The sequence below is a fragment of the Pseudonaja textilis genome, chromosome 4, assembly GCF_049901715.1.
Source record: "Pseudonaja textilis isolate UNSWEBS1 chromosome 4, rPseTex1.2, whole genome shotgun sequence".
In the NCBI taxonomy this organism is placed as follows: domain Eukaryota; kingdom Metazoa; phylum Chordata; class Lepidosauria; order Squamata; family Elapidae; genus Pseudonaja; species Pseudonaja textilis.
The window spans coordinates 16,026,716-16,048,626 of NC_141993.1; the positions used below are offsets into that span (position 1 = coordinate 16,026,716).

At 42.0% G+C, this 21,911-nt stretch overlaps 1 long non-coding RNA gene across 1 annotated transcript in view; it reads left to right on the forward strand.

The window, feature by feature from the left end:
• The first annotated feature begins 5,748 nt into the window (after nt 1-5,748).
• The window catches only part of LOC148125760 (uncharacterized), a 70,835-nt gene continuing 54,672 nt past the window's right edge, over nt 5,749-21,911 (forward strand). The window contains exon 1 of the long non-coding RNA XR_015743415.1: nt 5,749-6,598. This is a non-coding gene — a long non-coding RNA (uncharacterized LOC148125760). The remainder of the gene's footprint in view (nt 6,599-21,911) is intronic.

Below are 21,911 nucleotides of genomic sequence, written 5' to 3' on the forward strand. Positions count from 1 at the left end.
ACTGCTTGGAATGTTAATAACCGGTTCTAGCGAATAGGTGAGAACTGGTAGAATCCCATCTCTAATGATGCTGTTGGAGGATGCCATCCATCAGCCTGGGCTGCAGCAGCATCAACATGCTGCTGACACTCTAGTGCCATGATGGCAAACCTATGGCACAAGTGCCAGAAGTGGCATGCAGAGCCATCTATGCAGGCATGTGAGCCATTGCCCCAGCTCAGTTCCACTGCTCATGTGTGCACTTCCCATGCGCCAGCTGATTTTTGGGTGTCTACCATGCTTGCACAGGGGCGAGGCACATGCGGGAGACATGTGCACATGCTCAGGGGTGGGGGAGCATGGGGCAGTCATGTGTGCATGCACAGGGGCCAGGGGTTGCAAGGGGGTGTTGCACATGCATTGCGTTATGGGTGCGCACTTTCAGCACGCGATGACAAAAAGGTTAGCTGCTCTGCTGCATATCTCAGACAGGAAGCTTAGGGAAAAAAACCACGAAACCTTCTCCAGAAATGCATGAACATTTCCTCAGCACCTCTCAATATATGAGGGTGGCTAATGTATACACATGAAAAGCTGTTGAGAGAGGCTATCTGTTAATAGGAGAATGTTTGCTAAGCATACCAAATGTACAACATTCATTTGAGCTGCTAAATGACAAGGAACGCATTAGAAGAAATTAAGAAAGGATTTCCTGTCAAGCAGGCACTAAAATCTTATTTAAGAAAACAAGTGGCTCGCAAAAAGGATATGGCTGCTCGCGGGGAAAATAAAAAAGGTGCACCCCTTGCTTTGGGCTCTTCAAAGGTTTGTTTGACTGAAGGGAAACAGATCTTTCTCTGGCTCTTCAACGAAGTCCCCTAAGGTCCATTCCTTCAAAACACTCTTGAAAGCGAGCCTCGTCCAGAGACGGATGCGAGTCTCCTTGCCAGCAACTTTCAGCACAGACCGCATGCAAAAACGTTCATTTAAAGCTGTGTAAAATGACAGGCCAGGAGTCAGAAGGGAGCTCCATTTCAGGGGCCAATTTTCAGCATGTGTTTGAGTAAGCACACCTCACAGAGGAGCCTCAGGCTGCTTTCTATCAGCACGTCTGTATGACTCTGACAGACCTCAATGGACACGGTGTCGGCCAGAAAATTCAGAAAGAAGCAATAGAGATTGCAGGTCAATGGGGCTATTGTGCTTAAGAAGAAGGCTTCGTCGTCTCAAGCCGTTAAGTCCAATATTTTAGTGTAGGGAGCCTTTTTTTTTTTTTGGTTACACAATCCACAAACCAGCCTCTGTATCTTGGCAGAGTAATTGGAACCTGTTCTAACCCTAGTCCAGGGATCCCCAAACACGGCAAGTTTAAGACTCGTGGACTTCAACTCCCAGAATTCTCCAGCCAACATAGAGCATGGAGAATTCTAGGAGACGAAGTTCATGAGTTTGGAGACCTCTGCCCTAGTGTGAGGGAAGGGCAGTTTCATTGTGAAGTCTGGTGTTATTTTGCTGTTTTGAAGGTGCCCTTTGATCATACCAGTGTCCTCCTTGGTTCTGAATTTTTAAGGCACAGCTTTGTGTTGCTAAATATGGGAAGGATTCATATCTAGGTTTAAGAAGCTTAGTAAGATTTGGGAATTTTGTTTATTTCAGTCAGGTGAGTTAGAACCTGGCCTGAATCTAGGTGATGTGATGACCCCCTAATAGGCAAACTTTTAATATTCCCCCCCTCCCCCGTCATATCTTCTGAGGGCTCCTGTGCCAATTTGTGTTAAGTCCCACAATGTTTTCCCTCTTTGGTGAGTTGGGGGTCACCAAAATCTCATTGTGTGTTCCACGAGCTTCCTCTTTCTTTCTGTTTTGTGTTCTCCCCTATATCTAGGCCATGTTCCTATTCATATTCCAACATGGATTTGTATAGAATTCTTTTTACTCTAACAGCTCCGGTGGAATAGTGCTGAAAGGAAGAATGGAAGTACATTATCCACTGGAGATGCAGAAAACAGTACTAATTAGGGCAAGGAAAATAAAGAAAAGAGATGGATATAGGGAGCAGGCTGTTTATGAAAATCAGTATGTTAGCTGAGAAAAAAATGATGAGAGAGGGGAAGGAAAGAGAAGAGAAGGGAAGAGAAGGTGAAAGAATAAAATAGAGTAGAGTAGAGTAGAGTAGAGTAGAATAGAATAGAATAGAATAGAATAGAATAGAATAGAATAGAATAGAACAGAACAGAGGAGAGAAGAGAAGAGAAGAGAAGAGAAGAGAAGAGAAGAGAAGAGAAGAGAAGAGAAGAGAAGAGAAGAGAAGAGAAGAGAAGAGAAGAGAAAAATTTCTGAGTCACAGCACAGGAATGCAAAGGTCTGGAAAAGAAATGTAAGACCCAAGACAGCTTCAAAACTTTCTCATTGTTTCAGTTGTATGCCTCTTAAAGGTTCTGGTTGTCACCTTGAAAGCCCTTCATGACTTGGGACCAGGTTATCTGAGGAACCGTCTCTTGCCGGTCACATCTACCCGACCCATTAGAGCAGGGAGGAAGGGAATGCTGTGGGTCGCATCCCCAAGGAAGATACACCTGGTGGAACCCAGAAGAAGGGCCTTCTCCATGGTGGCTTCCTCTCTCTGGAACATCATTCTGCCAGAGATTAGAACAGTCCCTACTATAATGCTCTTCCAGAAGGGGCTGAAAACCTTGTTCTGCCAGCAGGCCTGGGGAACCCAGAACGGGATGGAGCCCATCAAATAGTTCATGTGATCTCCTGTCGCTGGGGCGGAAGGTGTTGGGGGGGTGATTTTATTATATTAATTTATTTGATTCTTTTTTATTAGTTTTATTGTTTTAAATGTGATTTTATATTTTGTAAGTTGCCATGGACAAATAGGTGGCACTATAAATTCAATTATTATTATTATTCAATAATAATAATAATAATAATAATAATAATAATAATAATAATAATAATAATAATTATTATTATTATTATTATTATTATTATTAATAATAATGGTAATGCCATCAAACATCCAGATTTGCCTATCCCAGGTCCTTGGTAAGGACCCGATAGGTAGACAAAAATGCCAAACTCAGTCTCAACACCTGGCTGACTGTGCGATGAATATTATTATTATTATTATTATTATTATTATTATTATTATTATTATTATTATTATTAACCTCTTCCTGCCATATTTCCACCCATATTTCCATGTTTGGGGGACATCTCTCAACTAATTTTTTAGGAGACCACCAAAGTTATAAAAACTGAAGCCAAAAAAATAATAATGTAGGCAACAGAGGTTTTCCTTCGGTTAACTCCGTGATGATTTACTTCCCTTGCCTTCTGCTACATTTCCTTTCATTTTCATTTCATTTGTCAAAAGAAAAGGAAAGCAATGCTATTGCAATTATTTCAAAAGAGGAGGTTTTCTCCAAGATTTGGATGAAGGGAACGTGCTGTTCCTGCAAGCATTTCATTGTGAGGTGGCCGAGGGCTGAACATGAACATTCTGTCTTTCATTTTTACAAACATCTCCCCAGCAGTCTGGAGCCTCTCTGGCTCTCTTAGACTTCTGTCAAACCCAAGTGAAACCCTGAGGAATAAATTCTCCCCCTTCCCCTTTCGAGGGTTCTTTTTTTGTGGGGGGGGGGGGGAGTAATGGCGCTTTTGTGACTGCTAAAGTGAAGAACTGCCTGAGAAGTTTGGAGAAACCGTTCACTGAGTTTCCATGTCCACAATTTTGGTGGGCAATTGGGAAAGCCATTTGTGTGTAGCTTCAACTTAGTCTAAGTCAGTGATGGCTAACCTTTTCCACATCGTGTGCCCAAAGTGCGCTCGCAAGTGGTGGGATTCAAATTTTTTTTACTACCGGTTCTGTGGGCGTGGCTTGGTGGGCGTGGCAGGGGAAGGATACTGTAAAATCTCCAGTCAGAGGTGGGAGTTGCTGGTTCTCTGAACTACTCCAAATTTCCGCTACCGCTTCTCCAGAACTGGTCAGAACCTGCTGAATTCCACCTCTGGCGCTCACGCTCACATGCCTGCACCCATGATGCAATGCATGCATGACCCTCCCGCCCCACGCATACATGTGTGACCCTTCCACGTGCACCCTACCCCTGCACATGTGCACACATCTTCCCCTCACGCATCTCCCCCAGCGCATCTACGGCAGATACCTGACAATCAGCTAGCTGGTGGGGAGGGCACATGCACAGTGGGGCTCTTCTGGGCGACCTCTCACAGGCAGGCAGAAATGGCTCTGTATGCATGCTATAGGTTCGCTATCCGGGTCTAAGCACTAGGACCCAGTTAAAGTTAAAGGTGCCAAGGTTATGTCACATTCCACAATCTGTCATTCCACATACACAATCTGTCTCTGCATAAATTGCATTTAAAAATCTGTTAATGCATGGAATAGCTTTCTCTATTCAGTATATTCATCTTCCTCCTATCCAAGCATACAATCAGGGGTGGGATTCTACCAGTTCGCACCTATTTGCTCAAACCGGTTGTTAACATTCTAAGCAGTTCGGAGAACCGGTTGTTAGAAGAAATTACTGGCCTAATCCTGTAAGGAAGGCAGGAAGGAAACATTCTGGTGTTGCTTACAGAAATTGCCTCTCCGTTAACCCTTATTACATTCTTGGCAGGACTAGACTTCCTGCCTCAGGAACTTCTCTGGAGTTTTTTTCCCCTCCTTTGCTGGTGCTTTGCTTGTGTGGTGTGACCATTCAAAGTTACAATGGCACTGAAAAAAGTGACTTATGACCCTTTTTCACACTTACGACTGTTGCAGCATCCCCACAGTCATGAGAGGCCAGGTAAGGAGATGCACGGCTCGATGTGAGTGATGTTGAGTTGGCCATGCCCAGCCAGTAACATGACCACCAAGCCACGTCCACCCAGTCACATGACCACCAAGCCACGCCCACCCACTAACCCACGCCCACAGAAGCTGTTGTTAAAAAATTTGAATCCCACCCCTGCATACAATGGCTATACTTTGGTAAAATCAGTCAGCAGGCTGGCAGTTACCAGTATTATTTTGATCAGAGAAATGTTTGGAACAGGATTATGGATCTTCCTGTGAACCCTGACATGGTTAGCATAACAGAGAATCCATTCTTTAATCTTACCCAGAATTTATTCGAGAACTATATTTATGCTGATTTCAGCAGAAAGCCCCATAAATGCAGACCCTACATCTCTGTGTTGCTCATTAAATGCTGGAGTCTGGATTAATAATTTCCCTCATGGGTATGAAATGCCAACGTGCCAAAAGATTGCAGAGTATACAAAAGATGGGGTAAATCATTTGGGGTAAATCAGACTGAAAATGCAGATGCACTGGCCAAAGTTCATTACTTCTCAATTGGTGTCAGAAAATTAAAATCTCAGGTGTTAAAGCCTTCTGTGGCAATAAGGAACATTCAGATGTGGCCATGTAATTTTACCTAACCCGATATCAGGCCCATGATTGTGAGAAGGGGACCTGCTGCAGCCTAAACCTTTCCCCCTTTATCCTTACCGTGGCTTATTTGCAGCTATAAATGACTGCAGTAAGTCCTTCTTCAAAGGACTGATGAACGACACTTTAGGGACTGGTGGGCTTTGCAGTAGGCAGGAGCCAGAGAATCAAAATCCCACCCAGCGGTTTTGCATAAATAAATAAATCATTGCAGAGGGAACAGGAGAGCTTGCTTTGGGAAACAGCGTGCAGCCAACTCATCGGAGACAGCGTGTGCGAGTGTGTGCCTGTGTGTGTGCGAGTGTGTGTGTGTGTGTGAGAGAGAGTGTCATGTTACAGAGAAATCAGGAACAGTCACACTGCAATGTGCAATCAGTTGAGAATTACCTCTCTCTAATGGGGACCTTCACGCACCGACTGTTGCTTATTCCACACAGGATCTGACCAAGAGAGCGGGAGGAGGACAATCGGCAACAATCAAAAAAGCTTTAAAGGAGAAATGCAAAAACAGCAACTTTGATCCAACTGTCTTCTTAAAAAGAACTTTTCTGAAGTTTGAACTTTTTTTTTTCCTCCCCTCTTTGGGAAAACACACACACACACACACACACAGATCCATTCCTTCCCCACCACTTGGTTCTACATCCATTTTTTTATTTTTATTTTTTATTTTTGGTGGTTTGCTACCTGTCCTTTCTTCAGTGGCTCTGGGAGCTTGTTTTGGATGGTGGTGCCGTTTCCTGGATCTCGGATCCTGGGCGTCTGAGAGGAAGAGCCCCCTGCTTTATTTATTTGTTCCTTATTTATTTATTTATTGCCTCTCAGGCCAGGGAAGGAATGGTGGTAGAAGAGAAGAGCTGGCAAGGGGTTGCTCCTGGTCGCTTGGAGACTGGCTTAAGCCTCGCGCCTCCCAGGACGGGAGGAGATGGAGAAAGATGCTGTAGGGTACCTCTGCTGCTGAACTCGGGGCTGCCTGGGATCTCTTTCCTTTCTCTGGTGCTGAGCCTCTTGCTGTACTTCAGGACATCAGATCTGCAGTCCAGGGTTTCTCATTTGGAGGCGGACAGATCCACTCCGCTCCCGGCCGCCTGCCTCTCCGCAGACCAAATGGAGACAGCTATTTTGGGAAGGGTTGACCAACTGCTCGCTGAGGTTTGTGCTCTTTTCATTTTCACATATGTATACTAACAGCCTGTTGCCTCTGTACAAAGTCAGGTTTGTTGTTTTTTTTGTGTGTGTCCCCTGGTGGGATGCTTTTATACAAACGATGCACTGGATAAAGTATCTCTTGAGTGCCCAAAAGCGGGAGAATTCTTCTGGTTCTCTCCAATTCTCTGGTGTTTGGGATTTCCCGTCTGGTTTTGATAGTTTGCCTGAACTTTCCTAGACAGCCTGAAATTAGATTATCCTCTTTTATGTTGCTCCCTCTCTGAAATAGATAGCTACTTTGAGCAATTCATTAGGAGCGTAACTCCTTAAGAGTTACGTTAACCCCTTTCTAGATATCCAACTTATCTTTATGGAAGTCAGTTGCATGTGGGATTTTCCTACAATGGGCTTTACTTTTTCATATGCTAAGCCAGGGCTGGGAATATCTGCCAAATTGAAATGGTCACTTAGCCTGGTGATCCTAAGGCAAGGATCTCCAATCCTGGCAACTTTTAGCCTGGCGGATTTCAACTCCCAGAATTCCCCAGCCAGCAAAGTTTTGCTGGCTGGGGAATTCTGGCAGTTGAAGTCCGCCAGGCTTAAAGTTGCCAGGGTTGGAGATCCTTGTTCTAAGGAACTTTAGATTAATTTCAACCTAACCTAATTCGCAAGGGTGGCTCTGAGGTGAAACCTGAGTGGAGGTGAACAATATAGACCACTTTTAGGTGGGATGGAAATGTAATCAATGCACAATGAATAATATTTTTAGAAAGCTTAGGAGCGTAACAATTTCGGTCAGATTCTGGGTGCCACTTTTATTTAAAAAAGAAGAGATTCAGCACATCAGTGACTTCGCTATGCAACTGATGCAACTTCACGCCCGGTGACTGGAAGCTTTCAGGATTGATAGTAGCCAAATTGAAAACAGCCAGCAGCAGCACATGAAGTGTATAATTTGAAGACAATGTGATTCAATAAAATATCCAGAAAGACAATTGCTAGCAGCAGAAGCCAAATACACAGCCTTGAGAGTGGATCAGAGAAATGGGAAAACAAATGGGATTAGGCAGCTAGTAAGAGGCACCTTAGTTGCTTCTCGCTTGCTAGCCAGCTGTGAGAAGAGATTGCTCTGAGTTTGCCATCCAGATTCCTTGTTCGCAGATGTTATTTTGGAAACTAATATGGGACACAGAGAAACAATGCCTTGGCAACGCTTTCCTAAGAGGAAGAAGAACTATTGCTAAGAACCTCATGGGGGGTGGTTAGTGGAGATTAACAATGAAAGAAGAGATGATCTGTTTACAAAATCTCTGAGGAGGTGGGACAAGGCATAAATAATTGCAGTGCCAGAAATTGGCAGGACCACCTACAGAGCTCCGAAGATTGGCTACTACTCCAAGCCAATCACAGGAAAATTCCCACCACTCCACTCTCCCTTGGTAATGTCTGTTAGCTTTGCTGATGGTTACATACCATCATTTTTCACCTCATCAATCACATGAGCAGATGAAGCCAGTTTACACATAGTTGGACCATGAGTTCATTCATGGTCATAGAGCAGTGCCTCCTTTGGGTTTCAGGCAGAATTCATTCTGAAGAACTTTTTTAGCTGGGGATGAATGAGTCCCAATCTTTGGAGGATTACTGTTTCAGTCAGAGATCCACATCCTGAGACCAGCAGAAAGTGTGTCTCCTCCAGATAGCATCCTTGGGGGTTAAAATAAACAGCCCAAAGTACATGAGATTGCCAAAGTTTATAACATGGTGGGGTTCCCTCCAAAACCTTGGAATCAACTTTTAGTAAATCTCAAAGATTAGTTGATATAGTAGGATAACGTATTTGTGCAAACCAGTCTTACAGTGGCATACTCAACAGTTGTTCCTACAAAGGGGAATTAAGTTAGGAATAAGGTTTCCCTCTCTGTTGAAAACAATTATATAATTTGATCTAAATAGATAGAATCTAAAAGTTAGGGCTATCCAGTAATATTCTCCCCTGCCCTCCATTCTGACAAGCATGTTATACTGGAACGCCGCCATGAAGTATTATGTGAAAAATGTGGATGTAAATATTCCAGATCTATAAACACTAGGAAAAAAAAGAATCAGTTCTATGGATTTTTTTCCCCTTCTGTTCATCGTGGGTGGTGAGTGAGAACTCTTTAGATCACTTGACAATTGAAAAATGCTGTATTATTATATTCTGCTTTGTTGAATTCTTTCTTGGACATATCTGATAACTGATAAATGCCATTCATCCTGCGTGATAATTTTGGTGGGAACTGTGCAACTTGTAGTTCTGAGAAAAGGATTCTTGCCACGTAGTTTTGATGGAATTCATGTTTTTCTTGTTTAGTGCCTAGAGATACATTCCCATGAAATGTTCCATGGATCGTAAGTTTAGAATCCAAATGGTGTTGGTGCAGACCATGGATGGATCTGTGCAAGACAATTGAGCTGATTACATTGTAGTCTGGCCCAATGAACTACCAATCAATTCTACGATATCATCACACACAAGGCTTTAACACAACTATTATTTGGAGCAGCTATCAGGCCATAGTCTAATTTTAGTCTCTGGAACCTGTTCAGCCCAAATTCCGTAACTCCATATTTGCTACTCCACAGCGTATCTCAAATGCAGCTCTTAGGTAGAAACAGGGCTGATCAGAGTAAAAACCAGAATTAGACTAGTAATATTTCATTATTGGCTTAAATGGATTACTGGTCTGCTGGAGTGCTCTTCTCAAGAAGTCCCTTAAGATGAAGTTCTTTTTTTATGGGCTTTCTCAGACCATTTTACACAACCTTTATCAGGCTAAACTGAGCTGTGCTATAGTTTCAGTCAATCAATCAATCAATCAATCAATCAATCAATCAATCAATCAGGTTTTATTTGGTCATAGACCAGCAAATAAAACAAAAATCACACTTAAATAAAATAAAAAAGAGAAACACACCCTAAAGTAGCTAAAAAAATTGGAGAGGATGGTATGGCATACTATACCGTAGAAACAGCTTTTGGGAGGCGTTAAACCTGGCCAAAGATAAAGACCTTCTGAATTTTGGAACTTAATGCCCCAAATTTGAACTAATTTCTGGTTAAAAGTTTATGGAGGTTCTCAGTCATCCATGTCATGGTTATCCCAAAGGTGCTTTTTCAAGAGGCAACTGGACTTTTCGTGTTTTTGCTTGAAGACGTTGAGCTGAAGAAGCTTCTTGGATGAGAAGTGAAACATCTTCAAAGAAAAACCAGAAAGTCCAGTTGCCTCCTGAAAAATCACCTTTGGGATAATTGCTGGTTACCAAACCCAAATCTTTTGATGCAAGAACTTTGGAAGCTGTTTGCCCATGTCTTCTTCTTCCTAGGGCTGATAGAGAGTGACTGACCCAAAGTCACCCAGCTGGCATTCGTGCCTAAGGCAGGACTAGAACTTATGGTCTCTTGGTTTCTAATCTGGAACCTTAACCACTATAGATAGTTTTTGACTTATGACCAGTCACTTAATGATCACATAAAGTTATAGTGGACTCCTCCCAAAGCCACACCCACGTGCACACAACCAAGTGATCACATTTTGGGCATTTGGCAATTGGCTTGCCCTTATGGACATACCTATCATCCTGCAGAATTGTGACCACCATTTTTGACATTTTCTGCCAGTTTTCGGCATTTACTTCTAGTTTCCAACAAAAAAATTGGGTAAAATGGGTTTGCTTAACAACCACAATATTTCCTTAATGACCGCCACAAAAAAAAAAAAAAGTTTAAAAATCAGGTTCGCTCCTGTGATACTTTGCCTTATGACTCACAATTGTAATTCCAGGCTCAACCATGGACATAAGTCGAGCACTTGCTACAGTTACAGGGTAGATATTGCAAACTTTCAGACCTCTTCCCTTGCAGCACGTAAGAGATAGAACCAACAAAGCATCTTCTTTTATATTAAGGGTTTTATTATATGGAATTCTGTCAATGTTTTCTTTTTCCATGGAGTAGCAGTTCCTGGACAATCAGACTGTTCCTATGTCAACTTTCTGCTTCCTGATAGATATTTTAATAATTTACATTGTTGCAGAGTTTTGTAATTAAAATCAAGGTTTTAGCAGGGGATTGATAGATATTAAGATAGATAACAGCATATATTTATTTGTGCTCGTCTAATTTTGACCCTTTCCTTTTCTTTTTATGTAATTTGCTGACTAAGCTCTGGGGTAAATAACCTTGGAATAAATCGTGCTTATGGTAGAAGACTAATTATCTTCCGCCCTGCTTATTTTGGGGGGGAGTTGGAGAGGGAAGGATGTACCTCCTTCCCCTTAACATCTGCTCTTCAGTACCCACAAAGCTCATGACATAATAAAATATTGCCATTATTGTTATTACTCATCCTCTAAGAACATTGATTTCTCCCCCTCTTAATTAATCATGTATTTTAGGAACAACAAACAGATGGCAGAATTTGAAAGCAGAACACATCTTCCCAGGCTGGTGCCTTCCAGATGCGTGCAATGAAATTTCTAGTCATTCACAGGCAGGGTGGCCACCAGTTATCCAGGATAAGTTGTTGGAAGTCGAAATTCCACATAGCTGAAGGGCACTGGGTATATCGCTGTGCGTGGGCAGACTAATGAAAGAAGAGTGGCAATATTTAGATGAAAAATCACAGAAATGGAGTCCAGGAGATTAGGCCCATCAGCCATGGTACCATCTAAGATGCAGGTTAAAGAGCTGTGGTGGCGCAGTGGTTAGAATGCGGTACTGCAGCTAATTCTGCTGACTGCTGGCTGCCAGCAGTTTGGCAGTTCGATTCTCACCGGCTCAAAGTTGATTCAGCCTTCTACCCTTCCAAGGTTGGTAAAATGCGGACCCAGATTGTTGGGGGCAATATGCTGACTCTGTAAACCACTTAGAGAGGGCTGTAAAGCACTGTGAAGTGGTATATAAGTCTAAGTGCTATTGCTATTCGTATGAAAAGTTCTGAGGTTATAAAATAGATTCTTATTCTAAATGAGAGGAGTTTGAGGATGCTATTTTTATAGAATACAACATTATTATTATTATTATGGTTGGTCACACAGTCAGCCAGATGTTTAGAGTAGATTTGGCATTTTTATCCACTGTGCAGTCCTTCTCAAGGATGTTTTTTGTTTAATAGTATTAAAGGTATCATTGCAGAATGTAAGCTGTTCTAATTGAAAGGTGCCTTTTGCAATTGATTGTGCAATGACACACAGTCTATCCCCATTGACCAGCTACTGTGCCTTCCACTGTGCCGTTGATCTTTGCCCAAAGCTCCTGATATTTCTACTGACTCCTGTTATTTCTAGGCACATGATTATCCAGTCATGTGGCCTGGCTTCTGGAAATCAAACCAAGCTACATTCAAGTTGGTCTCCCTTTTCTTGCAGTTTTCCAAAATCATCTTGTCAAATAGGTGCTGATCTTTTCTTCCTCGGTTGCTTGATAATTGATAATTATTATCATCATTATTTAACATAACTCTCTCCGAGCGAAAACTTAGTATATGAAGGAGAAAACTAACCTGGAATTATATCCCTGGCTTCTATCTTTGTTTTAAATACATTATTCTTTCATACACTGAGCCCAGTTTCTTCTGAAGAAAAAGGTGATACTATTGGTAGCCTTGGATCTTTAGAGACCCTGGTCACCAGTAGCTACAGAGAGGAGTCCAAGAAGATGTGTGAGAGAGCCCCAGAGTTACAGGGACAAAATAGAGGTGGTATTCAGCAGGTTCTGACCAGTAGCAGAAATTTTGAGTAGTTCAGAGAACCAGCAAATCCCACCTCTGACTGGCTTCGCCCCCATCTATTCTGTGCCTCCTAAGTCCCAGCTGATTGGCTTGGTGTTCTTTTGCTGCCCTGCACAGGAGAACGGAGCTGGAAAGCAGGTTAGTGGGGTGGGATGGGAATGGAGATTTTGCAGTATCCTTCCCCTGCCATGCCCACCAAGCCACACCCACAGAACCGGTAGTAAAAAAAATTTGAATCCCACTGGGACAAGGCCAAATGAAAAATTGGCAGGAACAACAAGGGTGAAAAGATGTGTGAGAAATGCCAACACAAAATAGAATAGCAAGAACAAAATCTCTTGAAGTAGACAGAGAGATGTATATATTTTTTTCTATTTCTTTTTTCTTTTGTTTTTTTGTATTTAAAAATCTTTACTGGCAAAATTAAGCAGCATGCTATGATTTATATACCCAATTTTTTTAATTAAAAAACCCTAAATAGTCTGAAATAAAACCTAAGAATGACATCTCTATAAATAATGAAAAATGTTTGCACTAAATTTTAAAAGGAAACTTTGTAATTAAATACTTGCTATTTTTCATGAAGTTGATGAACTTTATTAGCATTCAAGCTATAACCAAGTTTACCCTAAAACATTTTGCAATGCAAAATTATTTTCACTCAAGGAGTGTCTAACAAACCGAGGGCTGTGAATTACAAGCAATCTTTTGAATCAGGCTCACACATTTATAAAACTTTATACAACCTTGCTCGGACTAAAGTATTTATACTACTAAATTAAACATGCATCACTTTCATACACTCCAGTTTCATGATTTATATTACATTATGTAACATTTTTTTTTCTCCCAGCAAGCAGCATGTTTGTCATAAGTTTGCTCCGTTTTCTTTGGATGTTTGATCTTTATCTTCAGTCTTCACATTATCCTATGGAAAGAGAAGACAGTGAATTAGTGAAAAGCTGCAATAACCCAATTAAGACAGTCTGGTTTTTCTATTCTCAGGAAATTTTGCAGAAGAATTACAGAGAGCTTTACCTTCTTAAGAACCATGTGTATTTCATCCATAACGGTTGCCAAACCTTTGATGGTCTTAGTCAGCTGCCCTTCAAAGTGTACGTTTGTATCTTCCGAGATCTTCAGATTCAGATATTTTTTTTCTATTTCTATCATAGCTTTTATTCAGGAATCAAGGCAGTGTGTAAAGCACTCCCTATATTTGGCTGTAGGAAGAAATATGGGCTGAAACAAAGTCACCCAGTGAGCTTTCTGGATTCAGGATGGAACAGATCCTAGGTCTCCCTGTTCCTGGTTCCACACCACAAGTGGGAGGAGATGGGTGAAAGGAAGGATGGGAATAGTAATAGTAATAGTAATGCAGACTTTGTAAATACAGTAGTTGGACAGTATTGAAGGAATTATTTGTTTAGCAGAGTGATGGTGTTTGGGAAAAAAAACTGTTCTTGTGTCTAGTTGTTCTGGTGTGCAGTGCTCTATAGCATCGTATTGAGGGAAGGAGTTGAAACAGTTTATGTCCAGGATGTGAGGGGTCTGTAAATATTTTCACAGCCCTCTTTTGGACTTGTGCAGTATACAGGTCCTCAATGGAAGTCAAGTTGGTAGCAATTGTTTTTTTTATATCAATATGGTTAATGCTATCCATATTGATCAAAGGGGCAGTTTTCTTTTCCCCTTGGGGTAAGCCTATGCAAGCTTATGCCTTTTAATAAAATGTATTAGTCTGAAAAGGTGCTCCTTCTGATTTTCAGCTACCATAGAGTAATATGGTTCACTTCCAAAAAAACGCATCAGCACTGTAGAATTTTGGTAAGTTTCCAGAAATTGTGAGCTAAGGATTACCTTCATTATGTATGCGAGCCTTATTGTGAGTGCTTCACTTTTCCAGGCAACTTTTCAACATCTTGCAGAATGTTTTGTAATGCATTGCAGGGGGTAATTAGCAATGGCAAATAAGCTTTGTTTGATCACTGTTATTTGCCTACCCAGTGAAAGATGTTCAGCAAGATTACAACAAATATATATATATATATATATATATATATATATATATATAGCGCCAAAAGGCATTGTCCCACATTAATGGATTATTAAATTAGATCCTGATGTGATCATAGTTGTTTTACTACAGTTTGGGAGTGGTAGTCAGCAGGTTCTGACCAGTTCTGGAGAACTGGTAGCGGAAATTTTGAGTAGTTCAGATAACCGGCAAATACCACCTCTGACTGGCTCCGCCCCCATCTATTCTCTGCCTCCCAAGTCCCAGCTGATCAGCTGGGTCTTCTTTTGTTGCCCTGCACAGGAGAATGGAGCTGGAAAGCAGGTTAGTGGGGTGGGGAGGGAATGGGGTTTTGCAGTACCCTTCCCCCAGGAGTGAGGTGGGAGTGAAGATTTTACAGTCTCCTTCCCCTGCCACGCCCACCAAACCATGCCTACCAAGCCACACCACGCCCACCACGCCACACCCACAGAACCGGTAGTAAAAATGTTTGAATCCCACCACTGCTACAGTTACTGAGGTAAGTCAGAGCAGAATGATACAGAGGGTAGTGATTGCTTTCTGGGGGGATGGAGTCTCTGGAAAAAAAATGAAGAAAAGAGCAACAAAGATAATTTAGGGGGCTGGAGGCTAAAACATATGAAGAACGATTGTAGGAGTGGGAATGTCTAGTCTAGTGAAAAGAAGGACTAGGGGAGACATTCACAGCAGTATTCCAATATTCGAGGGGCTGCCACAAAGAAGAGGAGGCCAACCTGTTCTCTAAACCACCAAAAGGCAAGAAAAGCAACAACAGATAGAAACTAATCAAGGAGAGAAGTGACCTAGAACTAAGGACAAATTTCTTGACATTGAGAACAATTAATCAATGGAACAGCTTGCCTTCAGAAGCTATGAGTGCCCCATCACTGGAGATTTTAAAAAAGGAGACTGGAGAGCCACTTCTCAGGAATGGTAGAAGGACATGATGGTGAACCTATGGCACATGTGCCGGAAGTGGCACGCAGAACCATCTCTCCGGGCACACCGGCCATCGCCCATGGCTCTTCTGACCAGTTGGTCTTCGTGTATGCAGGAGCACTGCACAACCGGAAGAGCAGCTTCCTGGCGTGCATATCCACAATGGAAGGCTGAGCTTCAAGTTGCGCATGCTGGCCAGCTGGTCTTCATGCATGCCTGTGCGCCAGAAACCAGAAGACCAGTTGGCTGGTGTACGCATGCGCTCCAGGGAGCTGCTCTTCTGGTTTCCAGCGCTCCCCCACACGTGCATGCGTGCTCCCGTTTCAGCACCCAGTGCCGAAAAGGTTCGCCAACAGTAGTACAGAGTCTCCTGCTTGAGGAGGGGTTTGTCATGCCTCTGGTGGAGACTGACACTGAGGGAGAGGAGGAACAGCCCACAGGGAGTGGAAGTGTGGCTCCGGAGGTTGTGGAGGAGGCTGGGGAAGGGCAGAGGCTGGCTGAGCAGTCAGCGGAGGACCCAGGCCCATCCCCTCTCCATCCTAGGGCACGCAGGGAGGAGAGGATAAGGGAGAGATGTGGTCTACTGGGAGGAGAGGGCCTTGATCCTCTTCATGGGCTGCAGCTGTGACAACTGAATAAGAGGACAGACATGCATACGGGCAATGCTGGAAACAAAGCATGGAAATATCTCTAGTTCCTCTCTGAGTTTGGCATCCTTCCTAGTGTGTGTTATCTGTGGACACCCTCCAGCCCTTATCTTGCCTGGTTTGTGCTGCTTTTTTCCTTCTTCTTGTAACTGTTTGTGTGGGAGTTTTTTTGTCTTCCGTCAAGAATCTTCGGAGCTTGGAAGCAAAGTGAAGGAATAAAAGGGGCTTTACCTGTTTTCTGTGACTGTGTTTGTTTTGTATCCCACCCTGGGTCAACACAGGGTTGGACTAGAAGACCTCCAAGGTCCCTTCCAACTCTGTTATTCTTTTCTTTATGTTGTTCCCAAAACAGCCAAATGAAAGGCTGACACAGAGGGAGGAAACAAGTATGAAATGGAAAGGTAAAACACACAGGGCAAGAAATGCAAAGTAATCAGGAAAGGAATGGAGAGAACAAGATAGGAAATTACCACTGAGGGAGATGAGAATGATGGATAGCAGACTGGGACTGAGAAAAACACATGGATGGAGTGACTTGCCTCCATCAAATTCCTAAGCATTTCTCTCTTCTAGCTTGTCAGTTCTTACACTATCACATTCTCATGAACAAGCAGCCATGCCTCCTGATATTCTAACTTTAATTACTTTTACAGCTGCAAAGTTCACATCATTCAACAAAAACACAGTTTTAAAAATGAGATATTTAAGGGAGAGAGAGAGCATCAAATTAATAAAGTAGCATAGAGCTAGCTTCCTTCCTTCCTTCCTTCCTTCCTTCCTTCCTTCCTTCCTTCCTTCCTTCCTTCCTTTCTTCCTTCCTTCCTTCCTTCCTTCCTTCCTTCCATCCATCCATCCATCCATCCTCAACATAATGCAGCCAAATATAAGTACATTTGAATCCCATTCATCTCACTGATTGTATCTTGGACCGGGTAATTCTCCATATCAAGGCTGCACAGTAGAAAGGATGAGGACCATCTCAAGCTACGTAAATACATTTCTGTACTTTCATTCATGCATTTGTGTCATGAGTGTCAAACCAGCCAGTGTACTTTTAGGGGTGCCTTGGAATATGGTTAAAAAAGGCAAATGGTGGCCACAGTAGTGGAATTGAAATCTTGCCTGTTTTTTTTACATAGATCATGTGTTCTACACATGTAAAAATCTGGTACAGTTTTGATCACAATCTTGTAGACAACCCTTGTGTGCTCTGTATATGGTATATCCTACCTGTTTTCTCAATGGAATGAACAATATAAAATATTTCTACTGTGTTTTAGTTTTGTTTTAGTTTAGTTTACTTTATTGTCATTGCACCTGGTACAAAGAAATCAAACACCATCTTCAGTGCACATCATGACCATGAAAATAAACACAAACACACATCCTTCACCCTCCACACATTGAACCGGAAACCCCCGACACTGCACCAATACTGCATTATACAGTAGAATTCAAAAGAGCTCCTGCCCTGGGATAGAAGCTGTTTTTCAGCCTATTTGTCCTTGTTTTTATTATTCTGTACCATCTGCCAGATGGTAAAAGTTCAAAAAAGGGGTTCCCAGGATGAGATGGATCTTTGAGGATGTTTTGAACTTTCTTAAGGCAGTGGGAGCTATAAAGCTCTTCCAAAGAGAGGAGAGGGCAACCAATGATTTTCTGGACATTAACCCTCTGGAGTGATTTCCTATCTGCCACTGTGCAATTGGCAAACCATACAGAGGTGCAGTAAGTTAAAATGTTCTCTATGATGCAGCGGTAGAAGGTCACCAGCAGTTTCTCATTCAGTTGTTGTTTTCTGAGAAGTCTCAGGTCGTATAATCTCTTCTGGGCCCCTTTGACCAGGGCTGCAATGTGAGCACCCCAGGTCAGATTTTCTTATAGCTGTGAAAATAGATGTTGTTGTTTTTTTAAAAAAAAATCCATGCAGGTAGTCCTCAATTTATGACCATGATTGAGACCTGAGTTTATGTTGCTAAGTGAGATGTTCGTTAAGTGAGTTTTGGCCCCATTTTTATGACCTTTCTTGCCACTGCTGTTAAGGAAATCGCTGCGGTGGTTAAATTAGTAACATGGTTGTTAAAGTGAATCTGGCTTCCCCATGGACTTGACTTGTCAGAGGTTTTCAGAAGGTGACTCTGGGACACTGCAACTGTCATAAATATGAGTCAGCTGCCAAGCAGGTGAATTTTGAACATAGGCCCATGGGGATGCTGTAATGGTCATAAGTATGAAAAATGGTCATGCCGCTTTTTTCAGTACCCACCCCAGTCACATGACCACCTAGCCACACCCAATCAGCAAGCCACGTCCACCCAGTCATATGACCACCAAGCCACACCCCACAAATTAGGCCACTCCCACATAACCGGTTGTTAAGAAATTTGAATCCCACCCCTAATGGCCGTGGCCTGCGTATGACACACCCCCGTACTAGAGTAACCAATGCTAGATTTGTCCTAGGCCTAAGGCTGGAACCAGATAGGAAAGGATTCAATTGGTTCGTTCCCTTTAGGGCATTTTTCAGCTGAACCCATAGTATTTTTTCAACAGCCTTCTCTAGAAAGGAAAGGTGATAGTTATAAAATACTGCAGATCTAGGCAAGTCCTCTTCATATGGAACATGCCAATACCTCCTTCAATGCGACAGAGTGGCCTTTTTTTTAACCAAAAGCATCCTTAATACTTTCCTGGTTCCAGCTAGTTATGCTTCTCTTTGATACCCTATACCAGGGGTCAGCAAAGCAAAACTGGCCGAGTAATTCTGGGAGTTGAAGTCCACAAGTCTTAAAGTTGCCAAGGTTGGAGACCCCTGGTCTGCGCCAACTATCAAGTGCTTAGCAAAGGGGAAAGGAAGGAAATCATTAAGCATAACCTCATATTCAAAACATGGCAGTGGCCATTGGCATAGAACCGTGATTCTTAGCCTTAGCCGCTTTAAGACCGCTGGCCTTCATCTCCCAGGATTAACCAGTCCACGCAAGTTGTTGCAGTTGGAAAAACACTGGTTTACAGGACTTTAAGTGACATTAACAGAATTCTTGGAGAACGAAGGTTCTACCGCTACCAGCCTTGATAATTAAAGAGGTTCAGACTTTGGATACTTTGATTATTGGTCATTCACATGAATATATTACCAGAATGCCAACTGCCAGGATGGTGATAGAGGCAAAATTATTACTTTTGCTATGGGGAGATTTTGCTTGCCCTCGGGCAATGTATAAAGGATGTTTTCACGTGGTGTGGTCAGAGGGATTGATGATTGAACATTGTCGTCTCCATGGCTGCCCTAGAACTTTGAAGTTGTTGATCCCCCCGCCCTTTTTTAAAACTTTTAGGAAAGTGGTGAAAAACAGGGCTTTTTGCCATGGGTGGCAGGACTTAAGATGGTGGTTGGCTGTATTTAATATGGTGCTGGCCATATTTAGCTCGATTTTATGCCCGTCCTTTTTATTGTTTGATTTAACTCATTTCAAATGTTACTTTACTATTTGTTTCTTGTTCTGAATTCATGTGAATTGCCCTGATTCTATGGAATGGGACAGGTTGCAAAACTCCTGTCATAAACAAATACATTTCTGATGTCCCGTTCTGATTTTCCATGAAATGTTAGGATGTAAACCTGCTGTTTGGTTTAGGGCGGATAGTTTTTTTTTTTTTCCATTTACTTTCGAAAATACTTGGGGACTTGGAATTTTCTTTCTTTCTTTTTTATTATAAATATAAATCTTTATTGAACATATTTTCACAATTAAAAACACATTTCCACTCATTACATAGAGTGTAACAGTATTCACTCACATTGACACCTTTCTAAATGTGTAGATTACTACTAAGTATTGTTACGGTTTTTCCAACATTCAATTTATGGCATATATTCATATAGTTATTTACATAATTATTTACATGGTTATACGTGGTATTATTTCATCTTATCATAACTGCTATCTATCTGTCATCCATCTACTTTACGTCTACATTTTCACCAGTTATACCATAGGTTTCAAATCTCACGGTAGTCTTGTTTCCTCTCTCTCTCAATTCCATCGATAACCTATCCATCTCTGTGCATTCTAAAACCTTTTTTATTATCATGGTATCAGAAGGAATATTGTCATATTTTCAGTTCTTGCCTCAGTTATTATATGAAGTATGATATATTGATTTTTTTTTGCGAACTTTATATCTTAATATACCTAATAAAAATATCTCTGTATTTTTGTTTTATAATTTCAATTTTTTGTTTTGTAATTTCTTCTAGCCAATTCTTGATTTTTGAGCCAATATTCCTTAGCTTTAGGGCAGGTCCATCACATATGGAAAAAAGATCCCTGTTCATGATCACACTTCCAACAATTTGCCGATCTGTTAGGGAACATTTCAGCCAGCCTTGCCAGAGTTAAGTGCCAGCGATAGACCATTTTATACAAGTTCTCTTTATAGGCTGCTGATAATGTTAATTTGTAGTTTATTTCCTATAATTTTCCCCTAACATCCAAATCAATGTTATATCCAAAAATTTTTGCCCAGATTATCATGGTCTCCTTTACTGTTTCTTCTTCCATTCAAAATCTTAAGAAATAGTTATACATTTTGGGGACTTGGAACTTTCAACTGTGTCTTCTCTCCATAGCAATAAATAAATGAATGCTGCCTAGATATACAAACTCCTCCCTCCGTGCCTCATTCTGAAACTTTCCTATTCCTATGCAGCACTTCCTAGAACGACAAGGTACAACTTCACAATTATGCATGGTTACATGGTCATTCCAGGCTATACCATGAAGGAGATACAGCCTCTGAGAAGAGTGCTATGATGCTGTGTATAGACCAGGTGATTTTGCAATTTAAAAAAGGCTAAAAAAAAAAAAAGCCAAGAGCTAGTTGAGGCAGGTATCAAGACTTTGCTCCTGATAAGATTCTTTATACCATAGAAGGAGAAAATTCCAAGTTCGCTCATCAAGATCCCTAATGAAATTCTTTTACTTCCTTCACTGAGATTACCTCCTTCATAGATGGAAGCTTAGGGAGGATCTGGTTTCCCAAAGGATCTTGTTTCTCAACCATACGAAGCCACGGGCTAGTTTTTCTGCCAACCCGGAATGTGTACGGAATGTTTTCCTGACAAATGTGTTTGCAGAATAGGAATGCTATAGCAGGAGGTACTGAAAGGAGCCTGGCTTCCCATAAAGCAAAATTCCTCGGCCTTTATGGTACGTTGAGAAAAAAGACAAACCAGGCCATTAACATTTGAGGCATTGGCAAAGTTTTCAAAGGGAAAGGGCAACTTTCTCTCAGGGTAGTAGAGTACAATTGGCTGGGATTTCCTACTGTGACACAAGTAAGAAAACATCTAAAATTTTGATTTTATTATCACTTAACATCTGTGCATGTTTGGACAAAAACCTGGGAAGACTTCAAACATTGCAAAATCTTTTTGCAACGCTTAGCATTTTTGGCATGGTTTAAGAACGGTGCCTTTATCAACGAATGCAGGCCTCAACACAGGTAGATCCATATTTTATATGCTTGGCCAATCACCAATAAGGTTCATCTAACACAGTGGTCGCCAACCGGTGGACTGGGGACCACTGGTGGTCCATGAGAAAATTTTGGTGGTCTGCAGAGAAATGTCATCCCCCCCCCAAACATTCCCCCCAAAGTAATTAATCCAGGCTGTGCGCGAACACAAGGCTGCGCCACACACAGGGCCCGCCCACCTGCTGGCCCGCCCACCCTTCAGCTGAGCACAAACCTTACCTCGAGTAGAGCCACGTGAGCTGGAACTGGAAAGTAAGACCAACGGCAGGAGAGGGAAATCCGCCCTGAGGTGGCTTGCTGACATTGGTGGGAAAGTCAGTCCCCTATTCCAGAACTGCAGTAGTCATAGGACTGGCCCTTTGGTCATCCCAGAGCAG